We start from the raw sequence: 25,681 nt of genomic DNA on the forward strand, positions 1-25,681 counted from the left end.
CCGTAACAAATTGCTACAAGTTATAAATTTATAACAAACTGCTGAAGGTTAGACCTAAAAGTACTAACTTCATACCTATTTCTTTCTTAGTCTATTACACATGCAAATACTAGTGATCAGCACTTTAATGGTATTATTCATCATAAAATACTTCAGACATACAAAAAGGCATTGAAAATAATTTTAACATATATGACATACCCACAACCTAGCTAAAGAAATATAACATCACAAATTCAGTTAACACTCCCCCTACTTTTAATAAAAAAACTGTGACTATGCTCTTGCTCTCTCACTTAAAAATATTTGGATTAAGCTTACCTATATGGCCCATGAAGTAAAACTAAGACATCACTATTCACCCAGCAACGCTTAAGCGACCACTGACATTTACCACACATAAAATTTATATCACTGTCAATTTTAACAAGAGACGGAAACTCTCCCACATGTCAACAGCAATAGTAATGGAAACAAGAAGTTAGAAAATGACCGAAGAGTTCTTTCTATCCAAACTTTTCAGTATTATTTAGCCAAAGGCAAAGGCCTCTACTGTCAAACCAGCACACTTCTCATTTTAACATCTATAATATTTTTCAAGGAACTTTCACACACAATTTTTCATTTACCCTACAAGATAGATAAGGCAGCTATACTTATACCCCTTTTCACAGATACTAGAGGCCTAGTGTACGAAATTAGTGCATGGGTAGGGTCTCTAGCGGCTGCTGGCTGCCGGCCAGGGCCTCCCTTCCCTGGGGCCTCCCTTCCCCAGCCACCAGCTGCCAGCAGGGGCCTTCCTTCCTTCCACGCTGCCCCCTGGTGGTCAGCGCACATCATAGTGAGCAATTGAACTCCCCGTTGGTCGAATTCCCGAGGGGATACTTTGCATATTCGGCTTTTATATAGAGAGATTTATATATATATAGATGGGAGAACAAAGAGATCAAGAGCAAAGATTGGAATCAAGCAAGGTTGGAATCCCTGCTTCACTACTTTTCAGCCAAGTGAACCTCAAAATAAAAATGCCTGGGCTTTGCCCTTGCTGGTTTGGCTCAGTGGATACAGCATTGGCCTGCAGACTGAAGGGTCCTGGGTTTGATTCCAATCAAGGGCACATGCCCAGGTTGCGGGCTTGATAACTGCCGGGAGCCGGTCCATCCTTGCTGTTTCAAGGGACCTGGCATATATGGCATACGGTTCTTAATATGTTTGCTCACCTTCTTGGCGCTGTGTTTTAACCAAGGTCACCTCTCCGAGAAAGGTTGAATCCCCAGGTAGGGATTTTCCCCTGAAGTTAGGGAGGGGATGAAACTCCTTAACTAAGTGCCAGGCGGGTAGTTAATCAATTTAACTACAAACAATCATGCTTAAGCTACATAATCTTTACTCCCTGGAATGGAGATAAGAAACGCCCTAACCTTTGTAATAGAAATTGACAGGATTAGAATCAACTGGTATAAATACAGATGCAACAAGACAGAAACACTCAGAACTCAGAACACAGAACTCATAAGACAGAAAGACACAGAACTTAGAACACAGGGCTTGGAAGACAGGACCAAGAGAGACAGAGCCTAGGCACAGAACCTACACAGAACGTTCTCTAGGGACAGAAGAACTTCGCTGGCGAGAGCATGCCGGAGGATCCTGGACAGGAACTGGCCTCGGAGCCTAGAGACAGAGCCTAGCAAGAGAACATGGCAAAAGACCCTGGACTGAACCTGACTACAGAAATTGGCAAGAGAACCTGATTAGAACCTGGTGACCGAACATGGCTGGAGATCTCAGACAGAACCTGGCTGGAGAACCTAGCGAGGGAACATGGCTACAGAACCTGGCTGGAGATCCGAACCAGAACTTCTCTGGAGATCCTAAGCAGAACCTCTCTGGAGATCCAGACCAGAACTTGGCTGGAGATCTGGGCTAGAGATCCTGGCTAGGCTGCTGATCAACTGAACGCTGTCTCCGTGTCCTTCATTCTTCGCCGACTCCGTCCACACCTTTGGGAACCCCTGAACCTGCTGGGGTTGGACCCCGGCAGATAACCAGTAGGAGGTGTGCAGGAGGCAGCAGATCAATGATTCCCTCTCATCATTCATGTTTCTATCTCTCTCTCCTCTCTCTCTTACTCTCTGAAATCAATAAAAATATATTTTAAAAAAAAGATGCCTGAGCTTACAGGGTAGTTATGAGGATTAGATTACACAATGTATATAAGGCCCTTAGCACAGAACCTGGTGTAAAATAAGCATTAGCTGAATGGTAGCTGCTGCTACTGTTGTTGCTGTTAATTATGTAAGATCAAACAGTTCCTAAACAAGGGAACCAGGACTGAAACCTAGGTTCTCTTTGATTCCACACCACACTGTTGTGCTTTCAAAACGGTCACCAGGAGTCCTATGTGTACAGAGTAGGCTCTACCATTTCCAAGCAATGTTTCCCCTTTCTGATCTAGACAATTTAGGATTTTCAAAAGCCAACAGCAATACCAACAGCTGATAACATCACAAAAAGACAAGACATTATACATGTCTCAATACCAACTATGGTCATCTTGTGCCCCACCCCCAAATTAAACTTTAATCAAGCTTCTATATCAAACTTCCAACTTATAGATTATATAGAGGATAGAGAAACATATTAAACTAAATCAAAATTCAGACTGTAAGAAACTGTACAGGATAAACCAGGTTGTCCAATAATCTATAAGGATGAGGAGGGAGGGGGGAAAGAAGAAGGAATTTACAAATTTAAAAAAGACTTAAAAGACACTTCAGCCCAGTCAGGTGGCTCAGTTGATTGGAGCATTGTCCAGTACACCAAAAAGATTGCTGGCTCGATTCCCAGTCAGGGCACATACCTAGGTTGTTTGTTCAATCTCCAGTGGGGGCATGTATGGGAGGGAGCTAATCTATGTTTTCTCTCTTTCTCTCTCTCTCTCTCTCTCTCTCTCTCTCTCTCTCTCTCTCTCTCTCTCTTCCCCCTCCCCCTTCCTCTCTCTCTAAAGTCAATAAAAACACCCCCAGGTGAGATTTAATTTTTTTACAGCCAATCCTGATTGATTTATTTTTTTAATTACCACCCTCCCAAAAAGGCAATAACATCAGCCCCACATACATCTGCTTGGAAGAAAGAACATGCTAGTGACATAACCAGAATATCCAGGAATGTTTTAGGCTTTGAACATTTCCTTTTTTCTCTTGAAAATCAATACATTAGCATTCTGATTTTTAAAAGAAAATCAGTAACAACACATATAGCTTTTACTCTGCCTATGCTACACCTATGATAAAAGTCAATAAAAATGTATTTTAAAAAAGTACTCTGAAGAGTATTTTTAAAGACTTAGGGTTTACAAGTTCTTAAAATGACACCCCCTCAAAAGAAAAATATCTACAAGAGACTACTGAAGCAAAGGTCAAGGGGAAAAACCAAACAACAACAAGCCAAGAAAAAACACTTGCAATTAAAGCTTAACAGAAAATCCATACCATCAACAGGACTGGCTGTCAATAGTAACCTTCCCAGAAGTAACCCATCCTCTGATGAAATTAGAGACAGCTTAATGAAAATTATAGCACCTCTCTGTCATCAAGAAGCAGCCAACAACTTAAGGTACATTAAATGAAAATTAATCTGAAATTTCAACATGGGCACATGCTGTAATAAAGATTACTTTTTATTTCCATATTATTTCAAAAAAAATTGCAACACTTCACAGAGTGCGTTAGCATTAAAAAGAAAAAAGTGACAAGACTGGGGCAAAGAAAAAATAAGGGAGGAAAATAAGATGAAGTCAGAGGTAGATTCATATAAACTATATGCCACAAGAGCAACACATTTGACTCTGAGCTCCCTTGGAAAGAGAGAAATAGTGTAGGTTACAAGAATCATGATGACTATGCAATACAAATGAACCAGCTGGTCAAAGGAAATACAGCTTTTCCTAGTACCAAAACCTGGAAAAAAAATTATTACATGGGTTCTAATAATAATGGTGATAAAAACAAAAGCAGCTTGAATTGTACCCTTAAAAATAGTCAAGGTGGTAAATTTTATGTTATGTGTATCTTACTACAATTTTTTTTAAATGGGGGGGACAACAGCAGTTCATTTTCATCGCACCTGTCATGGGCCAAACATTCTATATGTTTAAATTCACAAAGTTCTCCCAACAACCTTGAGGAGGTAGGGTCATTATCATTCCCATTTTAGAGATGAGAAAACTGAGGCACCAAGAGGTTAAATAACACACAACTAGGAAGTAGCAGAACCAGGATTCAAACCCAGGAAATCTGGCTTTAGAGCCCACACTCCTAACCATTACATAACCCCTAATCCATAATGAGTCTCTCTTCAGGCAAAAGCATTTGCTTTCAGCTAAAAGTATATCTTTCCAGGAACTATTAGCTCATTTTTTGTTAGTCTTAGTCCTGCAGATCAACTGCTGATAACAATAGCAATAGTTAGAACAGCATCAATAGGGCACTGAGATAAAGGAGATTAATATCCTCACAAGAATTCCACAATAAGAGAAGTACTAAATTTTATAAAGCTGTTTGTTTTAATGGCCCTCAATCAAGGCTGACTGCATTACACCAAATAACAATTCAGTAAAAGTAATTCTACCCCAGTCTAAAACAATGCAATCAATATACATAGCTCTCTGATATTCTGGCTTGATCCAAGTAAAAACTCTGTTTCTAGAGCATGTATTAAATGCGCTTATTTAAGCAATTCTCAAAGAGTATTATTTCTGATTACTACCTTTATAATAAGAATTGGGCAGCAAAGTAAGTGGATACATACTTGTAGAATGAAGCTCTTCTATATTGATTGCAGGTATACTACATATTTCACAGTCAATCAATTGCAGAATGAGGTTAATATTCTCTTATGAAAATTAAGGAACCTAACCACTAAAGATGTCTAAGTATGCAGCCAACCCACTTCTCCATGGAAGTGAAGCAAAAAAATATTTTCTTATAGGGCCAAAATTTTCCTCTGAAAGAGATTCTTATTCTGTACCAATGAACAAACTTCCAATTGAGTGCCAAAGTTCTATACCATTCAATATAATCACAATTATTTTGACCTGGAAAATTCTCAAAACATGAGTTTCCCAACATGTATCTCAGCCATAAAATTACCTCAATTAAGCATCCATAGAGCATCCAATTGAGGCATGTATCCCTGAGTTAACTCAATGAATTGGGCAGCTATGTACAGTTATTATATACAAGTACTAGAGGCCCAATGCACGAAATTCGTGCAAGGGAACCGGCCCTCGCAGCCCCACCTGCCTCTGCCCATTGCAGCCCCGGCTTTGTCCAGAAGGTCATTTAGCTGTCCGGTCTAATTAGCATGTTACACTTTTATTAATATAGATAAACCATCTAAATGTCCAAGGATAGCTATATATATCCTAGAGGTCCAGTGCATGAATTCTCCCTTAGCATATCATTAGCATATTATGCTTTGATTGGTTAAACAGATGACCAGACACTTAGCATATACAAAATGTATACACACACTTTGAATAATTATAAAGGCAGTGTTTATTAAATTACATTGCATTTTCAAAATTGAGCAATCAGCTGTTAAAGTACATACACATTTTTTGGGACACGTGTGTGTGTGTGTGTGTTTGACTGTGTGTGTAGTGAGCCTTGAGTTTGGAGTAGTAAGTATCTCACATCTTTCTGTCTGAAATAACGAAAGCAATTCCTACTTAGTATAATATGACATCATAATACAACTACATCATGTAAATACAACTATTTCATATGGCTAGGAAGCAATAAAAAAGTCAAGCATCACACAAGGAAAATGAACAAATATGAATAACAGGGCCTTAGGAAGGAAAATCCAATATACAATAAACATCTGATAAGATGTTCAACTTTATAAATAGTGAGGGAACTGCAAATCACAACAATGGCATGAGCCTGTCCCTCATCCAAGATCTATTTTTCAGTCTCAAGGAACAGATCTGAAACGGTTTTTGTCATATGGCCACCATGCAGCAATGACCATGACCGAAGGAATAGAGAATTATGACAGGTCAAACCTAGTCATATGCCCACCCCTTGGCCAAGGGGGAGAATACTGTGACCAGAAAATGGGGGAAGGGATACTAGACAGCTAAAATTAATAGCATATCATATAATTCACTACAGAGATTTTCTCCTTTTAACTCTATATACTTCCATTTCTTTGAATTTGTAATTAGAATATAATCATGTATTATATGCATGATTTATTTTTTAATTTTAAAAGGAGAAGTTGTTGGAATATAGTCAGTAAGAAAGCCTAAAGTCTAAAAAGTTCAGGAATAAAAATGGGAAATGGGGAGAATAAGCCTCATCTATATATACAGTATAAATTAGAGGCCCGGTGCACAAATTCATGCACCAGTGGGGTCCCCTGGCTTGGCCTGCGGGATCAGGCTGAAACCGGCTCGCCGACATCCCCCGAGGGGTTCTGGATTGCAGGAGGGCACAGGCCAGGCTGAGGGGCCCCACAGGTGCACAATCGGGGCTGGGAGGGACGCAGGAGGTTGGCCAGTCGGGGAAGGACCCAGGGTATAGCCGGCCCGTCTTGCTCAGTTCTGATTGGCCGGACCCCAGCAGCAAGCTAACCTATTGGTCGGAGCGTCTGCTCCCTGGTGATCAGTACATCATAGCAAGTGGTTGAGCAGCCTTAGTACATCATTAGCATATTATGCATTGATTGGTTGAACTGACTGGACGACTGGACACTTAGCATATTAGGCTTTTATTACATAGAAAGCCTAAGCGACCAACCAACCATCTGACCAGTAGCTATGACATGCAATAACCACCAGGAGCAGACTCTCCAACCAGTAGCTATGACACGCACCAACCACCAGGGGCAGACGCTCAATGCAGGAGCTGCCAAGCTGCAGTGACTTGGCAGCTGCGGTTCTTGGGTGACGCACCCAGAACCAGAGAACAGGGAGCCTGATTTCTGGGTATGTCACCCAAGAACCTTCCTCTTGCAATCCAGGACCCCTCAGGGGATATTGGAAAGCCGGTTTTGGCCTGATACCCGCAGGCCAGGCCGAGGGTCCCCACCGGTGCTGTGCATTGGGCCTCTATTCCTATATAATAAAAGCCTAATATGCAAATTGACTGAAAGCAGAACAGGCGGAATGACCAGTCGGTATAACGCGCACTGACCACCAGGGGGCAGATGCTCAACGCAGGAGCTGCTCCCAGTCCGCAGGCCCCTGATTGCCCTGCTGGTCGCCCCACAGATCGGCCCTGATCGCCGACCAGGCCTACTGACCCTACCCATGCACAAATTTGTGCACTGGGTCTCTAGTGTATAAATAAGTATCTAGGCTTCATAGTCCTACATAATTGGCCAATATTTTAACCATCACCCAAAAATCTTTATCAAACCCAACATTAAAAGACAAATGAAAAATGGAGAAAACAGATTTTAATTAACAGTATGTTGATGAGAAGGAGAAAAAGACTTCCAGGGAACTAAGAAGCAATTTTATGAAAACTTCAGACAGCAAAAGGTCTCCAATACTATCTGAAAGCCCTTTATACCCTCTCTCACTTATCTCACCCCATAATCTTACCAACCAAACAGTATATATGTAGACAAGCTCTGGATCGGTTTTACTGAAGTCAATCATTTTCTACCAATTTCAAATCTCTGCTCTAAAGATGGTAGAAAAACCATGTGAACTAAAACAATTTATAATAACTACCCCTAGAGACATTAGTAAAAATTTCTCCTTTAACTGTTCCAAACACTACTATTCATCACTATAAGTTCTTTTCACAAATAAATTTAGCAATAAAAATCTCATTTAGACTGACACACACAAAAAATTCCTCTTTATTTAAATAATTCCAGGTAGGGCCTACTGATTCTGATAGCCAACTTTCTAAAGAAAGCAATTCTGTTTTGATGAGACAAAGGCAATTACTGCTCACCATATATTCATGTTCTAGCCAGCATTCCCTAGCCCCTTAAGCAGTGCCCTGGTACTACTTTTGGTTATGAGAAGAAGTGATATGGGTTACTTCAGGACCAAAGGCACAGTAACCAAAGAGGCTCTATCATCCGGACAGAGCACCAAACGTACTTTATTATTTTAACTACAAAACTCTTTTTTCAAGTTCCATGGAACTATGCTATAGGCATCACTCCAAGTCCTACAATCTAATTCAAATTTCACTTCCTCCAGACGCCTACCCAGACCATGCTAGGCTCCAAGGCATGATCAGTAACACACTTATCTATGTACTAGAGGCCCGGTGCACGGATTCGTGCGGGGGGGGGGGGGGCTATCCCTCAGCCTGGCTTACGCCCTCTCGCGATCCGGAACGCCTTGGGGATGTAGCAGTGCACCAAGTGGCAGGCAGCAAGGGAGGAGTCCAAGCTGGGGCCGGGTGCTGTGCTGCTCCGCTTGCGCTCATGCTGGCCCGCTGCACCTGTCGCCACCGCTCAGTCGCACTGCCAAAGAGTCAGGAGAGGCTCCCACCGCCACGGCTGCGCTCGCCAGCCATGAGCTTGGCTTCTAGGGGGCAGCTCCTGCGTTGAGCGTCTGCCCCCTGGTGCTCAGTGCACGTCATAGTGACCGGTCGTTCCGGTCGTACCATCATAATGATCACTTAGGCTTTTATATATATAGACTAGAGGCCCAGTGCACAAAAATTTGTGCACTCAGGGGGTAGGGGGGTCCCTCAGCCCGGCCTGTGCCCTCTCGCAGTATGGGACCCCTCGGGAGATAACGACCTGCTGGCTTAGGCCTGCTCCCGGGTGGCAGAGGGCAGGCCCAATCCCTAGGTGCAGCCCCTGGTCGGGCTCAGAGCAGGGCTGACTGGGGAGTTGGGGCGCCACCCCCTGTCATGCACAGAGCAGGGCAATTGGGAGGTTGTGATGCCACCCTCAGTCACGCTCAGGGTAGGGCCGATTGGGGGGTTGGGGCACCGTCCCCTGTCACACTCAAGGCAGGGTCGATGGGGAGGTTGCGGCGCCACCCTCTGTCACGCACAGAGCAGGACCAATCAGGAGGTTGGGGCACTGCCCCCTGTCACTCACAGAGCAGGGCCCATCAGGGGGGTTGGGGCTCTGTACCCTGACACACACAGAGCAGGGCCCATCAGGGGGTTGGGGCACCACCCTCTATCACCCACAGAGCAGGGCCAATCAGGGGATTGGGGTGCCGCCACTGTCACACTCAGGGCAGGGCCGATGGGGAGGTTATGGCTCTACCCCGTCACACATAGAGCAGGGCCTGTGGGGGTGGGGGGGTTGGGGCGCCGCACCCTGTCACACACAGACCAGGGCGATCAGGGGGTTGGGGCGCCACACCCTGTCACACACAGAGCCGCAGGGCGATCAGGGGGTTGGGGAGCTCCCCCCTATCAGGCACAGAACAGGACTGATCAGGGGGTTGGGGTGCCTTCCCCTGTCAGGAACAGAGCAGGGCCGATAGGGAGGTTGTGGCCCTGCCCCCTTCACACAGAGACCCACAGGGCGATCAGGGAATTTGTGCGCTGCCCCCTGTCACTCTGATCCTGGTGCCAGGAGGCCTCGCGGCTCTGCTGATCCCGGTGCTGGGAGGCATATTACCCTTTTACTATATAGGGTAGAGGCCTGGTGCACAGGTGGGGGCTGGCTGGTTTGCCCTGAAGGGTGCCCTGGATCAGGGTGGGGGTCCCCACTGGGATGCCTGGCCAGCCTGGATGAGGGGATGATGGCTGTTTGCAGCTGGTCACACACCCTTCAGGGTGGGGGTCCCCATTGGGGTGCCTGGCCAGTCTGGGTGAGGGGCTGAGGGGCTGAGGGGCTGAGGGCTGTTTTCAGGCTGGCGGGTGACTGAAGCTCCCAACTGCTCCTTTTTTTCTTTTTTTATTTATTCTGGGCCAGCTTTAGCTCTGACTCCAGCTCTGAGGCCTCTGCTGCTGAAAGCAGGTATCTGGTTTGTTTGTGTTCTATAATTGAAACACTGTATCAACTCCAGCTCTGAGATCCCGGCTCCCTGAAAGCAGGTTTCTGGGGTTTTGTTTAGCTTCTATATTTGTAACTATGTTTCAAACTGCAAGCTCAGAGGCCGGCAAGGCAGGCGGGGAACGTTGGAGTCCTCCGTCACTGAAGCAAGCAAGCCTCATGTTCAGTTTAAGCTGCCTGGCTACCGGCCACCATCTTGGCTGGCAGTTAATTTGCATATCTCGCTGATTAGCCAATGGGAAGGGTAGCAGTCGTATGCCAATTACCATGCTTCTCTTTTATTAGATAGGATACTGTGGATAAAGCACTATGAAAGCACAATGGTATTGGCCCATAACTAGTGTAATAAATGGCCTCTACCTTCTATAATTTACAATATGGTTGGTCGGAAATGACACATGATAAATAAATTTCAAGTGAATGCTAAAAATAGTAAATGCTAGAGTAGTTTCCACATATCTCAGTTAGCAACTAACTATACTAGTTTTAGTTACATATGCCCATATTACATCTTTTACATTTTTAAATTCGTGTATGATTTAAAGCAAATGAGACTCTCTACAGGAGTTATAATCTCTTTAAAGGGCAGAAACCCTAAGCTATAATAACTTCATGGTGCCCTATATTACCATTCAAACACAAGTATTCAGTAAAAATTTATCTTACAGAGAAGGTATTGCAAAATTAACACAGAAGTGTAGTGATCTTCACGACATTAAGAGTTTGTATCTCTAGCACAGCTGAGAGAGGAAGGAACACGTTTCTCTGTACCCATGGCAGGGGGAGCTCTGTTGGAGAACAGGTCCCCCCAGCCCTGAACACAGCCCTTAACAGCCAACTTCTTATGCTGTAGGACTACCTCTCTCTCTCGAACAGTATCTGATTTCCAATTCAATTTCTCAAAACCCCGAGGTCGGTGAAGAGAATCCCTGGATATTTTGTATGAGTATTCCAGGTACATGTTCAAAAAAAGGTTTATTTCTCTAAATTAATAATTAGCATTGTGATTTAATCAATATGACTTGGCAATATTTTAATTCTGTATGTGTAAGACATTGCAAAGGACAAAATACAAAATATGATCTTCTTCTGCCATTCTCATACCATAATTTGGGAGATAGGACACACGAAAACAAAAAATTCCACACAGTATAGGGCAGTATAAAGTGCCAAATGAATAATAAGGAAAATAAAAATTAAGAGTTCATAGAAGGAGGAGATTGCTTCCAAACTGTATAGTCTGAGTACTTAAAAAGCAAGGTGGAACCTGAGCTGAGCTTTAAAGCAGCGGTTACCAACTGGCAGTCCGCAGACCACTGGTGGTCCATGAGGTCCGAAAGGTTGGTGACCGCTGCTTTAAAGGGTAGGTAGAATTTCAGGAGGAATAGCCTTGGATAAGTAGAACATTCCAGGGAAAAGCATATATATATAAAGGGGTGGAAACTGAGAAGCCCAAAGGATGTTTAGGGGACAGTAAGCTGACAATTTTATTTTGAACAGCTTATTGGGGAAGACTAGTGAGAAGTGAGATGAGAAAAGCAGGTTGTTGCCAGACACTGGAAAGCTTTAAATGCCAGGCTAAGGAACAGCTTTATCTTGACAGTAATGAGGAGCCATGGAAGGTTTTCAAGCAAAGTAACATAATGAAAATAAAAATTACAATCATCCCCAAACAGAATTTAGGATAGAGTGAAAAAGGAAATCACTGGGGCCAATGAGACCACTTTGGTCACTATCCAATAAGTAAGCCTAAATTAGAACAATGACACTGGAGAATTAAAAAAAAAAAAAAATGAACAAATCTAAGAACCTGAAAGGTGTTCTCAGCATATGTCAAATCAGACCCTAAGAACTCTAGAGAGCTGAGATTTAAATACTAGAAAGAATTTAAAAGCACAGAAACTATGAATTCCAGCCTACCGGGCAGGTCTCCCTATACTTGACTTGATACTGGTCTCTTCTATACATGTATGCATTCCCATCTCCATACTCACTCTTTTTAACTGTGAGTATGGGAGTTAGGGGGGATAGAAGTGGGAAATGATATATAAAAGCAGCCAAGTGATGATGGCCAGGTAGTTATGTAACAAATAGAACTAAAACATCTCTAAAGGCCAAAGGCATTGCAATCACATCTATTACAAAATGGAAAAACAGACTGCAAATCCAGTCATACTGCAGGCTTGAGTAATGACATCAGACATATCCATTAAACTTGGCAAGAAGTAACACCGGATGAATGGAGTTACTGAGGTCTCAGTCCTTAACAGCATAGTTTCTTAACCTTTGGGGAGGGTCATAGACCCTTTTGGGAACTTGCTAAAAGCTACAGACCCTCTCTCCAGAGAAATGCATAGAGTCACAAAATTTTACACACAATTTCAGAGTGTTCACAAATTCCCTAAAGCCTATATAGAGACTCTTAGTCCATAACTCCAAGGGATCTTACTTAAGAACGTTGATATAAAAGTCATAAGCATTTTTATCATATACCCCACAGTTTAAAAGAAGCCATGTATACATATATTTATTTATAATTTATATACATACATTACACACCAGAAAAATAATTATGTACATTGTAAAGCATACACAAAAATGAAAATTTTAAAGAATGACATTTATTATAATAAACAATTTTAAAACATTTCTTTTACTTATTGACTAGAAGCCTAGTGCACGAAATTTGTGCACGGGGGGGGAGGGCGGGGAGTCCCTCAGCCCGGCCTGCACCCTCTCACAGTCTGGGGCTCTAACAGTCCAGGACCCCTCGCTCCTTACTGACTGCCTGCAGTGGAGGTGGGAGAGGCTTCTGCCATTGCCGCTGCACTCGCCTGCCATGAGCCTGGCTTCTGGCTGAGCAAGTGCTCCCCCTGTGGAGCACACTGACCACCAGGGGCAGCTCCTGCATTGAGCATCTGCCCCCTGGTGGTCAGTGCGTATCACAGCGACTGGTCATTCTACCGTTTGGTCAATTTGCATATTAGGGTTTTATTATATAGGACTAGAGGCCTGGTGCACAAAAATTTGTGCACTCGGGGAGAAGGGGGGTGGTCCCTCAGCTCGGCCTGTGCCCTCTCGCAGTATGGGACCCCTCGGGAGATAACGACCTGCTGGCTTAGGCCTGCTCCCGGGTGGAAGAGGGCAGGCCCAATCCCTAGGTGCAGCCCCTGGTCGGGCTCAGAGCAGGGCCGATTGGGGAGTTGGGGCGCCGCCCCTGTCATGCACAGAGCAGGGCGGATCGGGAGGTTGTGATGCCACCCTCAGTCACACTCGGGGTAGGGCCGATTGCAGGGTTGGGGCACCACCTCCTGTCACACTCAAGGTAGGGTCGATGGGGAGGTTGCGGCGCCACCCCCTGTCATGCACAGAGCAGGGCCCATCAGGGGGGTTGGGGCTCCGTACCCTGTCACGCACAGAGCAGGGTCGATCAGGGGGGTTGGGGAGCTCCCCCCTGTCACTCACAGAGTAGGGCCGATAGGGGAGTTGGGGCACCACCTCCTATCACACACAGAGCAGGGCGGATCAGGGGGTTGGGGTGCCGCCGCTGTCACATTCAGGGCAGGGCCAATGGGGAGGTTATGGCTCTATCCCGTCACACACAGAGCAGCGCCCGTGGAGGGGGGCGGTTGGGGCACCGCACCCTGTCACACCCAGAGCAGGACCGATCAGGGGATTGGGGCGCCACACCCTGTCACACACAGAGCCCCAGGGCAATCAGGGGTTGGGGAGCTCCCCCCTATCAGGCACAGAGCAGGGCTGATCAGGGGGTTGGGGCACCTTCCCCTGTCACGAACAGAGCAGGGCTGATAGGGAGGTTGTGGCCCCACCCCCTGTCACACACAGAGCCGCAGGGCAATCAGGGGGTTTGAGCGCTGCCCACTGTCATGCTGATCCCGGTGCCGGGAGGCCTCATGGCTCCGCTGATCCCGGTGTTGGGAGGCATATTACCCTTTTACTATATAGGATAGAGGCCTGGTGCACGGGTGGGGGCCGGCTGGTTTGCCCTGAGGGGTGTCCTGGATCAGGGTGAGGGTCCCCACTGAGGTGCCTGGCCAGCCTGGGTGAGGGGATGATGGCTGTTTGCAGGTGGTCACACACCCTTCAGGGTGGGGGTCCCCACTGGGGTGCCTGGCCAGTCTGGGTGAGGGGCTGAGGACTGTTTTCAGGCTGGCGGGTGACTGAGGCTCCCAACTGCTCTTTTTTTACTTTTTTTTTTTTTATTCTGGGCCAGCTTTAGCTCTGAGGCTCCAGCTCTTAGGCCTCTGCTGCTGAAAGCAGGTATCTGGTTTGTTTGGGTTCTATAATCGAAACACTGTATCAACTCCAGCTCTGAGATCCCGGCTGGCTGAAAGCAGGTTTCTGGGGTTTTGTTTAACTTCTATATTTGTTATAATGTTATAAACTGCAGGCTCAGAGCCCGGCAAGGGAGGCGGGGAACTTTGGTTTCCTCTGTCACTGAAGCAAGCAAGCCCCATGTTAGCTTGAAGCTGCCTGGCTGCTGGCGGCCATCTTGGCTGGCAGTTAATTTGCATATCGCCCTGATTAGCCAATGGGAAGGGTAGGGGTTGTACGCTAATTACCATGTTTCTCTTTTATTAGATAGGATGACACAGATTTCACAAACATGTGCTCTTCCTAATAAATATTAGGATATTACACCACCACTTTCAGTGAGAGTAATGTGATTGAATATGGTTTATTATTTTTTTAATTTTTCTTTCACATTTTGTAATAAAGCAACTTGAAAGTTTGGTTGTAAATTCAGTTCATTTTTATAATAAATAACTATTTTATTTTATTTTAATGGTTATCATAGCCAAAAAACAGACTGCACAAAGATGAGAAAGAAAAAAACAAAGGAAAGAACTGCATCACTTGCTGCAATGAATGAAACATGATATTCAATTTTCAAAACCATTCACTATCATGCAAAGGTTTTAACTAAAATTCAACTAGTGCATGCCATATTTCCTGATGACAACCAGTTGTTATTACTAACTAATCAGAATTTATCGGCTTTTTATATTGTCAGCCACTGGGCTGAAAACCGCTAAAAACTCTTCTTTAATAAGATTTTTATACAGCTTAGAAAATGGTGTTTCCAAGTTCAAATATACTTATATAAAAATGTTCTTAAAGTTAACACAAATCATTTTCAGCAGTTAAATACAATAATAATGAATGCAATTCCAAATATCCATTTTCAAAAGCCTCTTTCATAACATTGAATTTTATTTTGTTTTTGAGAGGTACTTACTTTTTGAGTCACTGTTAAGAATTTACTATCATCCCAAAAAGACAGATTACGTGTGTTTTTTATTTTTTCAAAAATATCTGCTAGCTAGCATACGACTCACAGCCATTTGTCACAGATAATGTCAGCAAATTTGGGGCATTTGGGTTTTTGTGAAGTAAAATGAGTTAGTCATCTTTAAGTTAGACAATTCTTAAGCCCTTCGCCTGAAAATGACCAGTTAATTTCTATACAGTATTATACGAAAGATCTGCATGGTAATTCCTACTGCAATACAAAGCATGTTAAGAGTCTATTTTTTAAAATAATAAATCTAAAAATCCAATTACCTACGCCCCTATAAACTGTAAAACATCACAACAGACTGACTTAAAGTAAAGAAATGTCCTTGCAGAACTCAAATTTCCCAGGTAATTTTATGCAAACCCTACTGTAGAGACCACTGCTCTAAATGGGCCTGAGCTCCCAATGGTCAAAGCTCTCTATCAGTGCCTTGCAGGCCATCAAAATTTAGAAGAGTTATTTTTAACGGTACTCTAATTATATTGTATCCAGCCCTGAATTACTACCAGATTGGCAAAAGATACAACTGCAGCACCGTCTGTGACACCAATTGTCTTCAGCACTGTTCACTAAGTGTAATGTTGGCTAGTGGTTCAGTCAAATAATAGGGTTGGAACAAGGTCCAAGACTCTTCATGAGCTATCCTGCCTTAAGTCCTTTTTGGAACATGGCAAGGCATAAATAAATCAGTAAAATAAATCATGAACTATATTGAGAGCCAGGGGCTTTCAACTTCCATGACCAAAAGATATACAGTGAGATATGTCTATACAAAGACACAATCTTACACTTATATAATAAGTCCACAGCATCCTATTAAAAATGCCAAATGATAACACATCATTTAAAAAGATAAATACTGGGGGGAGAGGGTGGATAAGCCAGTAAAAAAGAATTTATACTAACGTCTATAAAAAACAAACACATGTGCCCTGACCGGGTAACTCAGTTGGAACTTCGAGATGCACCAGGGTTGGGGGTTCAGTCCCTGGTCAGGGTACATAAAAGAATCAACCACTGAAGGCATAAATAAGTAGGACAACACATTGATGTTTCTCTCTCTGTCTCTCCCTTCCTCTCTCTCTCTAAAATAAATTTTTAAAACAATATAGTTTGTTCTCAAATATACATAAAAATGAGTAAGTCCCCACTGTGTGTAAACCTTACAATATGGAATCATTTCAAACACTATGAAAATATAAAATTGGGGGTTTAAAAACTGTCAAAAAAAAAAGAGCCACATAAATTTGGAAAACAGATGTTTCTTTTTCATCAGATAGATATACATCCTTCGCTGTGTCCCACCACTTCCCTCCATTAAAATCCCTCCATGTCTTGCTACTGCACCTAAGGTCTGGATCCCTCCCCTTCCCCACTTCAGCAGGCACCACACTCGTCCACTTTCCCCCTTCATGCTTCCTAAATAACTCCAAGCTTTTCTGTCCTTTCATCTTTACTATTTAATCCTCCTGAATAGACTACTCTCCTCGCCCTCACTCATATAGAAATCATCCCCCGCCTTCAAGGATCATGTCCACCACCAAGCCCTCCATAAAACTTGCCCTGATCTCTCTCAAAGAAAAATAATTGCTTCCTTTCCTGAATCCTCGAAGTGCTATTTCAGTCCTTCTCTCATAGCACTCATCACATTCAATTAGTATTATAGGTATTTGTGTGTCTTATCACCTAGGTCATAATCTCCTTTAGAAGGGGATCTATATCTTATCATTTAACTTCCCTATCTTTTAACAACACAGCACCTTGAACAAAGTAAGTACTCATATAACTATGTCTTGAATGAATGATGGAGTGACTGCTTAGAAATTCAGTTACAGACTTCCAGTACCATCTGGAGTGGAGGGGAGGTACAACTTAGACTTCACAGAACAAATAACTTCTCCCTTGTTTCCTCCAAACTCCCCAAAGTAACACCAGTATTACATCTACAGGTGCTTTCAAAAAGCAAGGACGTTTCATCCTTCAACTATCGGGCCAAATGTGGTGGGTTATCTTTATGTACACACACACATACATTCACAATAGAATTATCTTCTACTGTTAAACAATGGAACCTCTGCTTGATAATAAAAGTATGTAAATATTTTAACCATAGAGGCAAACTAAAAATGTACGATGTAGTATATTAAAGCTATCAGAACAGGATCAATCATTCAAAATACAGAGAATGACCAAGCAATTTATTCCATGTGGAAAAACAAACAAACAAACCAAAAAAAGAAAAAAACCTTATGCTTTAGTTATTTACTAACAAAACTTGAGAGGTGGTATTTTATTGCTAAGAATCCAAAACCAACCATTCAAAGATAAGCTTAACTAGACAGAAGCACCAAAGAATCCACACTACTAAAGTACAAAGGTGAGATAAGCAGCAGCAGGAAATCTTAAAGAGACACTTTCATTAAGTAACTGGTACCTATGGCTCCTAGGTCACCAGAAAGCAATGAGGTTGCAGGAGTCCTCACTGTATAGCTACGGAACAGAAGAGAGTCCAGAGAGGGAACGAGGGCGACCATGTGGCCAAGTATGGCAAACGTGCTTGGAGAGAAGCCAATTGAAAGGCATGCTTGTGATTTCAGGTCAAAAGAGTTGCACTCAAGTGTCATCCTGAATACCTACAAGCTGTGCAATCTTACACCAGTCACGTAACCGCCCTGAGCCTTGTTTTCTTGTTTATAAAATGTAATATGCAGAGCGAGCACAGTACCTAACTACAGTGTGTCTCAAAGACATCACTCAGTAAGTATTTGCTGACTCTGAGTGAGGGCTATACAAGAAAAGCAGACATTTCTCTCCAGGCACTTTTGTAGTTTTTGAGAGAGCAGGTTTAATTCCTTATTACAACATTTGACAGTCAATTTCTGGCCAAAAAATAAAAACACCCTTTCCTCCTGGCTTATGCATTACTCGAAAGTTTACTAGAGTTCTTAAAATTTAAAATATCTTTGTAATCCCTTTCAAACACCAGAAGTAACTCCCATAAAGAAGTCTAGAAGCCAAGTACCTGGTGTCTGGCCCAAGTAATGACCCAAGAAAATGACTCTATGTGCCTGGCTTTAGTCTTCTCATCTATAATATTAAGGAGGTTATATTCCTATATTCCTATTGAAGCCCCTTTACTCTAAATGTTTTGCAGGCAAACAGCTATAAACCACAGAATTTTAGCATGAGAAGAAATGTGAAATCAGACCAATATGCTCATTTAATGAATAAAAAAAATCCTCTCAGGCCCACAGAGTTGATGACATGAGTGCCAGATTATAGAACCGGAAACAAGGGGGGAAATCCAAGAAACTGTAAATGAAGGAATCAGAGAATTTAGTGTTGGGTTTAGGGTATGGAAATGTAAGAAAACACTATTAAAGTCTTAATGTGACCCAATCACTATGCTAGACATACAGTGGGGCCTTGACTTACGAGTTTAATTCCTTCCGAGACTGAGCTCGTTAAAGAGCTCATTAAAGAGCTCATTAACTGAAATTACTCTATCAACTCAATGCAAAAAATCGGCTGAGAGACAGCTGGTATCTCAAAAAACTCGTTAGTTGGGACACTCGTAAGTCAAGGCCCCACTGTATCTAGTTATTTAAATTAAAGATCACACAATATGAGGGTAAGTACATTTTTCCAATTTTAAATATGAAACCCTGAGGCTTAGTGTGGTTAAATAACTAGCCCAAGGATATATCTACTAAGTATCTGGAAGATTAGGACATCATTCACAGTATAAAGTCAAACCTCCATTTCCAAAAGAAGTTAAAAAAATTGCCTCAAATTACAAGCCAGAGGAGCAAAAATGAACTATCCCTCTGGAAACACAGGATAATACAGTGTTGTTAAACTTCTGGTCCTGAGAATAGGAGTACTTTACCTCTGTGCTTGCACCTATGGTTAGCAGTTTGGTCTGTCTGTTCCCAATGGTCAGGTTCAGGAGTTCTCAGTAAAGCCCAACTTCCCCCACCCTCCACAATGAAACAAATCCATAGGGAGTGATTACATCAAAGTGGTATATCTAGAAATGAGGATCATTAGACTGATTAATTTCAAGTCCTCCACAGCTCCTTAAGTGACTATAGCTTCTGGTTTGACATAAGCTATTTATCTTTGAAATATGAAAACTACACTAAGCTTTTCTAAAAGCCCGTCACTTCAAGAAGCCTCAAAAATACGGTGTTGCAGATGGGGCTACGGGGGAGGAAGCATGGATACAACAGCCCACTCTACTTGCAGTTCCAGAATTGGACTTATATGCTGGTGTCAGTGTTTTGTAATAATTTCTCTTGTTCAATCATGTATCCTGCAGAATTAGAAAGTAATCATTCTATACTCTATATTAATCCAAAGACTATGCACCCACAAAACAATGTCCAGAACTATTCGGAAAAAAAACACCTGCACCTCCTTCTTAAACTAAGCAACCAAGAATGGTACCCAGATGCCACTAGGCCATTTTATGACCTCTGACCCTATGCCAATGCTTTCACAATATATAGCTGACTGTATACCAGTCAGTACCACAGCAACCCAATCTTCTGCCCACTATACGTTGAGAGAAAGGCACAAAGTCTAACTAAAACATAAAGAGGAGAAAAGGGAAGGCCTGAAGCGACTAGACCTCATCTCCAGTGGTAAGAAGAAAGGTCAGAGACCATGAGGCCCATCCTCAGTGACCAGTGAGCAAGGGCTAAGCTACTGGTCAACCTGGAAAAGAAGAAATAAGTCCCTCCCTACACTCTAGTCTGTCTAAATAGGTAGTGAAGTTGTAGAAGTGGGGAGAAATTTGTATAGTTCTGCAGACAGAATGGATATAGTGCTCTGTCATTCAACTCCTGGAAAACATGTATTTAACCCAATCCCACACTCTCCTCTGCACCCAGAATGCAAAAAAGGAGCGAGCCTACCACATGTTTTTGGACCTCTGCCATGAAAGCAGTGGATGGCCCTCTGAGAATTCCTGTGATTATCATACGAAGAAGGTACAATCCCTGCCAAGACAATAATGAGCATCCTGAGGCTCTCCTACACCCCACCGCTTTTGGGACTCTATCCAGTGGGGTGTACTTTTATTGACCTCCCATTCTTGCCTCCAAATGAAGGCTACGTTAGGCCATATAGTTTAAAGCCAACCTACTCCATAAGGTATGCAACATTCAAACAATGTGGAGCCCTTAGAGCAGCGGTTCTCAACCTGTGGCAGTCGAACGACCCTTTCACAGGGGTCGCCTAAGACCAGCCTGCATATCAGATATTTACATGACGATTCATAACAGTAGCAACATTACAGTTATGAAGTAGCAACGGAAATAATTTTATGGTTGGGTCACAACATGAGGAACTGTATTGAAAGGGCCAGAAGGTTGAGAGCCACTGCCTTAGAGAATGAGGCAAAAAGGTCAACGTAAACCAAGGCCAACGTAAAGTAAGGAATACAGGTAATATCTCTCTAGAGAGAACAAGTGAACTTGATGAAAACAGAGAAGCGGGGGCTAAAATGTTCTTTAAAAATCAATGACAAATCATATTCCGATGTACAGTACAAAGAGAAGAGATTTTTCTTCCCCACTCCCCCTTTCGGCACCTCTGCACCACCCTCAGCACTTACTCTACATTTAGTCCTGGTGACGACCGATTGCTGGATTAGCAGGACCAGGAGTACATGCAGAGAACATTCCATCCTAGGAACATCTTTAAGTTATGTAGGCTTGTTTACCACCCTGCCTGCCCTATAGAGCGAGAGCATGAAAATTTTGCCAACGCTTTCACAATAGATGCCAGTCAGCACCACAGCAACCCAATCCTCTGCCCACCAAAAGGTTAACACGTACATAGAAAACAGGAAAGTCAACAAAAATTAAAATCTGACCCTAGACTCCCTCTACAGTTAAATGTCTTAAGTAGTAGCAGTATCGTTCTAGCACACCCACTTCATGCTACCTTTACAGCTTCCTGGCATAAGCGAATGCTTGGGATTATACAAACTGCTGCTTCTGTTCCCAGCCCAGATTTCTAGAAACGATACCCTGGAATTGAGGGAGGAAGAAAAACAAATGTTGGCAGAAAGAGGGAGGGAAATGCATTGTCTATATAATCCCAGTTTAAGTGGAACAATCACCATTAGTTCCATCAGGCACTTTTTTTTTTTTCTTCAATAAAACCACTTACCCAAAAATGCAGATCTGAAATACGCCCTTGGCTTAAGCCACACAAAAAGCAATTTAAGTAGACACAATCCTACAGATATCCTCAGAAAAAAATCAGGAAGAGATTAACTATAAACTATGCAAAATTCAAGTTTTACACCTTAAAAATTAAACTTCAGTGTGTGTTACATAAACGTAATAAAACAGCAGTGCAAGATGTCTCCAAAAATCAAACCAGACACCTGTTCTTACAAGCAACACCCCTGCCTTTTCTCTCCAAACCAGTGGTTCTCATCCTTCCTAATGCCGCGACCCTTTAATACAGTTCCTCATGTTGTGGTGACCCCCAACCATAAAATTATTTTCGTTGCTACTTCATAACTGTAATTTTGCTACTGTTATGAATCGTAATGTAAATATCTGATATGCAGGATGTATTTTCATTGTTACAAATTGAACATAATTAAAGCACAGTGATTCATCACAAAAACAATATGTAATTATATATGTGTTTTCCGATGGTCTTAGGGGGCCCCTGTGAAAGGGTCGTTCGACCCCCAAAGGGGTCGCGACCCACGGGTTGAGAACCGCTGCTCCAAACCATATAGTATTCCCTAGTCAGGCCCCCTTTTGGCTCCACTGTTCCCAAAGCATACAGCCTGAATAAGAAATGGAGGGAAAACATTTCAGACACCAGTTCATAAAAACCAAATTAGACCTTTCCACAAAGTACAGGAGATACAATAGACACACTTCCAACTGCATTTAGTTTATAACAAACAGCTCAAGGAATGCCCCTGCAGCATTACGCTGAATCACACACACCCCACAGCTACCTTTAACCCAAAACTTTTCCTAGTTGAAGAGCCAAAGACCCAGGCAAGTACTTTCTTTTCACATTATTCTCAACGTGAAGAAATCTGACCCCCTTCCTCCTACATCACAGCTTCTGTGAAATAAGCTGAGAGGCCCCTTTGGCCAACTTTTTTTTTTTTTTAAATACTAACCTCCAACCAATTCCAGAAGAGGAGTCACACCTCAAACAAATTTAACCCTTGAAACCCATCCTTTCGACCGTCCACCGTAACCTAGGCTTCCCCACAGCCATGCTTCACACGGACACTTGATTTCTTAACCACCGAAGTGTAGGTCTCAGCCCTCACACATCATCCCACAAAGATCGCGCTCTGGGCATCTGCAGGGGGTGCTGGGGCTGCGAGTCACGCAAGAACCCTTCATGCTCTAGTCTATCCTCATCCTCGACTTTAAAAATGCACCCTCTTCAAAGAAAAGAAGTAGTCACCTTCTCCACAAGGACACCTGCCTCTGCAAGGCCTCGATCACCAGGGAAAGCCACGCCTGAAAGGCGGAAAGATCCTGCAGCTTAAAGTTTCCTTCCCCTCCAAACTCCGCGGCCAGGGCCCCGCGGACCGTCCGCGCCACGCACACGGGCTGGACTGTCAGGCCCTCCGTCTGCCTCGAACATCGACAGCCCAGGCAGCCTCCAGCCCACGGGGACGACCGCTTTAGAATAAGTCAGAAAATCAATAAAAACAAGGGGGCGAGAAAGCCATCGCTGGGCAGAAAGGTCTAGGGACCCTGGTGCCCGGTTGCAACATTTCTCTCCCAAGCGACGAGGGAAGGGCTCGAGTTCCGTCGCTGACCATTAACCCTCCCGCCTCCCCGTCGTGCACGCGTTTGCTCCCCTCCCCAGGTCCTTGGGGCAGAACCCTGGGCAGGGGACCGAACCCTCGCCCTCCTAGCAAAAACCTCACGGATCCCCCCCCCTCGTCTGCGTCCGAACCCCCTCGCGGGGAGAAGGAGAAAGCCCGTGCGCCGGGGCGGCAGGGGCGCCGTCGAAGGCTGCGCTTACGGCGGGGCGCGCGCGGTCATCCCCATTTCGCGGTCCGGGCCGACGAGACTCCGCGAGGTTCACCCGCCGGCCAAGGTCACGGCGCTCGCCGGGGCCGAGGGGCGCCCGCGCCGGCTTCCGGCTCCCCCTCTCGGCGGCGGGGCGCACGGCGGGCTCGGGGCGCCGCTCCCCACGCCGGGCCGGGGCCGCGAGCCCGGCGCACCCGCGGATGCTCGCCGGTCCGCGCGAACGAGGGCCACCGGGAAGGGGCAGCGCCGCGACCGCCGCGGGCAGCCCCCCGCGGGTGCCGTGACAGCTGCGCCCTCCGCCCCCTGCCGCCGCGCGAGGCCGGGGAGCCACCGGGGAAAGTGGGAGGGGGCGGCGCGGGGAGAGCGCGGAGCCGGGGGCGGAGGGGCGCCAGCTGCTCCCCGCCCCCTAGGGCCTCGGCGGCCGCGCGGCTCGTGACAGCTGCACCCACCGGGAGGCGAGGCGCCCGCCGCCCGCCACTCACCTGCCGCCGCCGCCTCTGGGCCGCGCTGACGGGCGCCGCGCTCGCCCGCGACCGTGGCAGCGCCGCCGCGGCCTCCGCGTCTCCGCGGCCCGGGAGCCCGCCGCCGCCGCGGCTCTCGGGCCCCCTCCTCCGGAGCAGGGGTCCCCCCGCAGGGGATGCAGAACGGACCCGGCGCGGGCCCCGCTCGAGGGAGCCGCGGGGCGCAGAGGGGCCGAGGCGCCCGAGGCCGCGGTCCAGCCGTCGGAGGGGAGGGCCGGGCGAACCGCGTCAGACTCCCGCTCGCCTGGCCTGAAGAACAGGCATTTCAGCCGCTCTCCGCGGCCGCCATGTTCTCCTCCTCCGCCGCCGCCGCCGCCGCCGCCGCCACCGCCCCCCGCCCGCGGCCCCGCCCCCTCTGCGCCCCGCCCCGCCCCGCCCGCCGCGCTGCCCTTGCGCTCTCGGGCCGGCCCGGCCGCGGCGACCCGGTGCCCGCGAGCTCCGACGGCGCGCGCGGGGCAGCGCGCTCCCCACTCGCCGGGCAGCGGAGCGAGGAGCCGCCCCGCGCCCTCTGCCGGCGGCGGCCCCGGGAGGGTGTCCGCTGCGCCCCGGCCCGTGCCCGCACCAAGGGTGGGGAAGGAGGCCCCGGGACTCGTGCCCTCCCGCGGGGCGCCGCTCCCACTCTGCCGGGAAGCGGCCTCGGACCCCGGGGCGCGCTCAGCCCGGCCGCCCGGCGAGCAGCCTCTGCGGCGCTGATCTTTGCGGAGGCGGTGGAGCGGCGAGGGCCCGGGAGGACGCGGCGCGGGGCCTGTCCCTGCACTAATTTGTTGTGTTCCTTTGAGCGAGACCCGTCCCGCGGGCCTCGTTTTATATCCTGCGAAACGGGGAGGCGGGGGCCTGGAGGGCTTCACGGGCTGGTAGACCAGCGGGGAGAGATCACCAGCCCACTTCGTTTTGCAGATGAACAGATCTGGCCGGCCCGCCTGGCTCTGCAGTTCTATGGTTACCCCGAATGTCTAGCATTGACAGAACTTGCCCCTCGAGGGGGCCTGCACCTTTCTTCTTTTCAATTGGCTCAAAAAAAAAAAAAAAGTCCATAATGGAAGTGCTACTTCCAAAAGCAGTGTTTCTTGTCACCAGAGGCTTCCAACAGCTGCGGAGCAGGCTTTCCGGGCCGCGATGGCTCTATCTGGAGAGCATCGCTCTTCCAAAGGCTGGCGATGTAAAGCCCATCGCCCTCCGGCTGTGCCGAGGATGAGTGAGTCCGTGGCTGCGGGAGTGCCTTGTGAAGCATCCTCCTTCCCTGCGCTCCGATTCCCAGTTAGCGGTCTTCCCCAACTCAATCCTGTCCTGCTGCTGTCCCCCCAGTAAATCTTCAAGCCCTTCTCTCTCTCTCTCTCTCTCCCTCCCTCCCTCTCTCTCTCTCACCCCTTCACACTGAAACCTGACTTTGCCTTGGCCCCTCTCTGAGACAGTGGGCAACTTCTCCCATCGGCAGGTACTCCATCCTGCCATACCCTATCAACCTCCTCTTCCTGTCCTTCCCGTTAAACCAGTGGTTCTCAACCTTGGCTGCACATTAGAATCACCTGGGAATCTTTTTAAAATCCTGATTTCCGGGCCTCATCCTCCGGAAATTCTGTTTTTTTGCTACTAATGTTGTGGCCCCACCCCATAACAAAGAAACAGAATTTCCAGAGGATGAGGCCCAGAAATCAGGATTTTAAAAAGATTCCCAGGTGATTCTAACGTGCAGCCAAGGTTGAGAACCACTGCATGAAACAATCTTTAGCCCACAATCTATTCATTCATTTTTACACTCATTCAACTGATTCTTGTCAAAAGCCTGTTACTGGGACCCT

General features: G+C 45.8%; 1 protein-coding gene across 4 annotated transcripts in view; it reads right to left on the reverse strand.

Moving 5' to 3' along the window:
* Positions 1 to 24,208, reverse strand: part of NCOA1 (nuclear receptor coactivator 1) — a 169,201-nt gene extending 144,993 nt beyond the window's left edge. For all 4 annotated transcript variants that reach the window (XM_059660396.1, XM_059660395.1, XM_059660399.1 and 1 more), the window contains exon 1: positions 23,844 to 24,208. The gene's annotated coding sequence lies outside the window, so the exon portion shown is untranslated. The remainder of the gene's footprint in view (positions 1 to 23,843) is intronic.
* Positions 24,209 to 25,681: the final 1,473 nt, after the last annotated feature.

This window comes from Myotis daubentonii, chromosome 12, assembly GCF_963259705.1.
Source record: "Myotis daubentonii chromosome 12, mMyoDau2.1, whole genome shotgun sequence".
NCBI lineage: Eukaryota > Metazoa > Chordata > Mammalia > Chiroptera > Vespertilionidae > Myotis > Myotis daubentonii.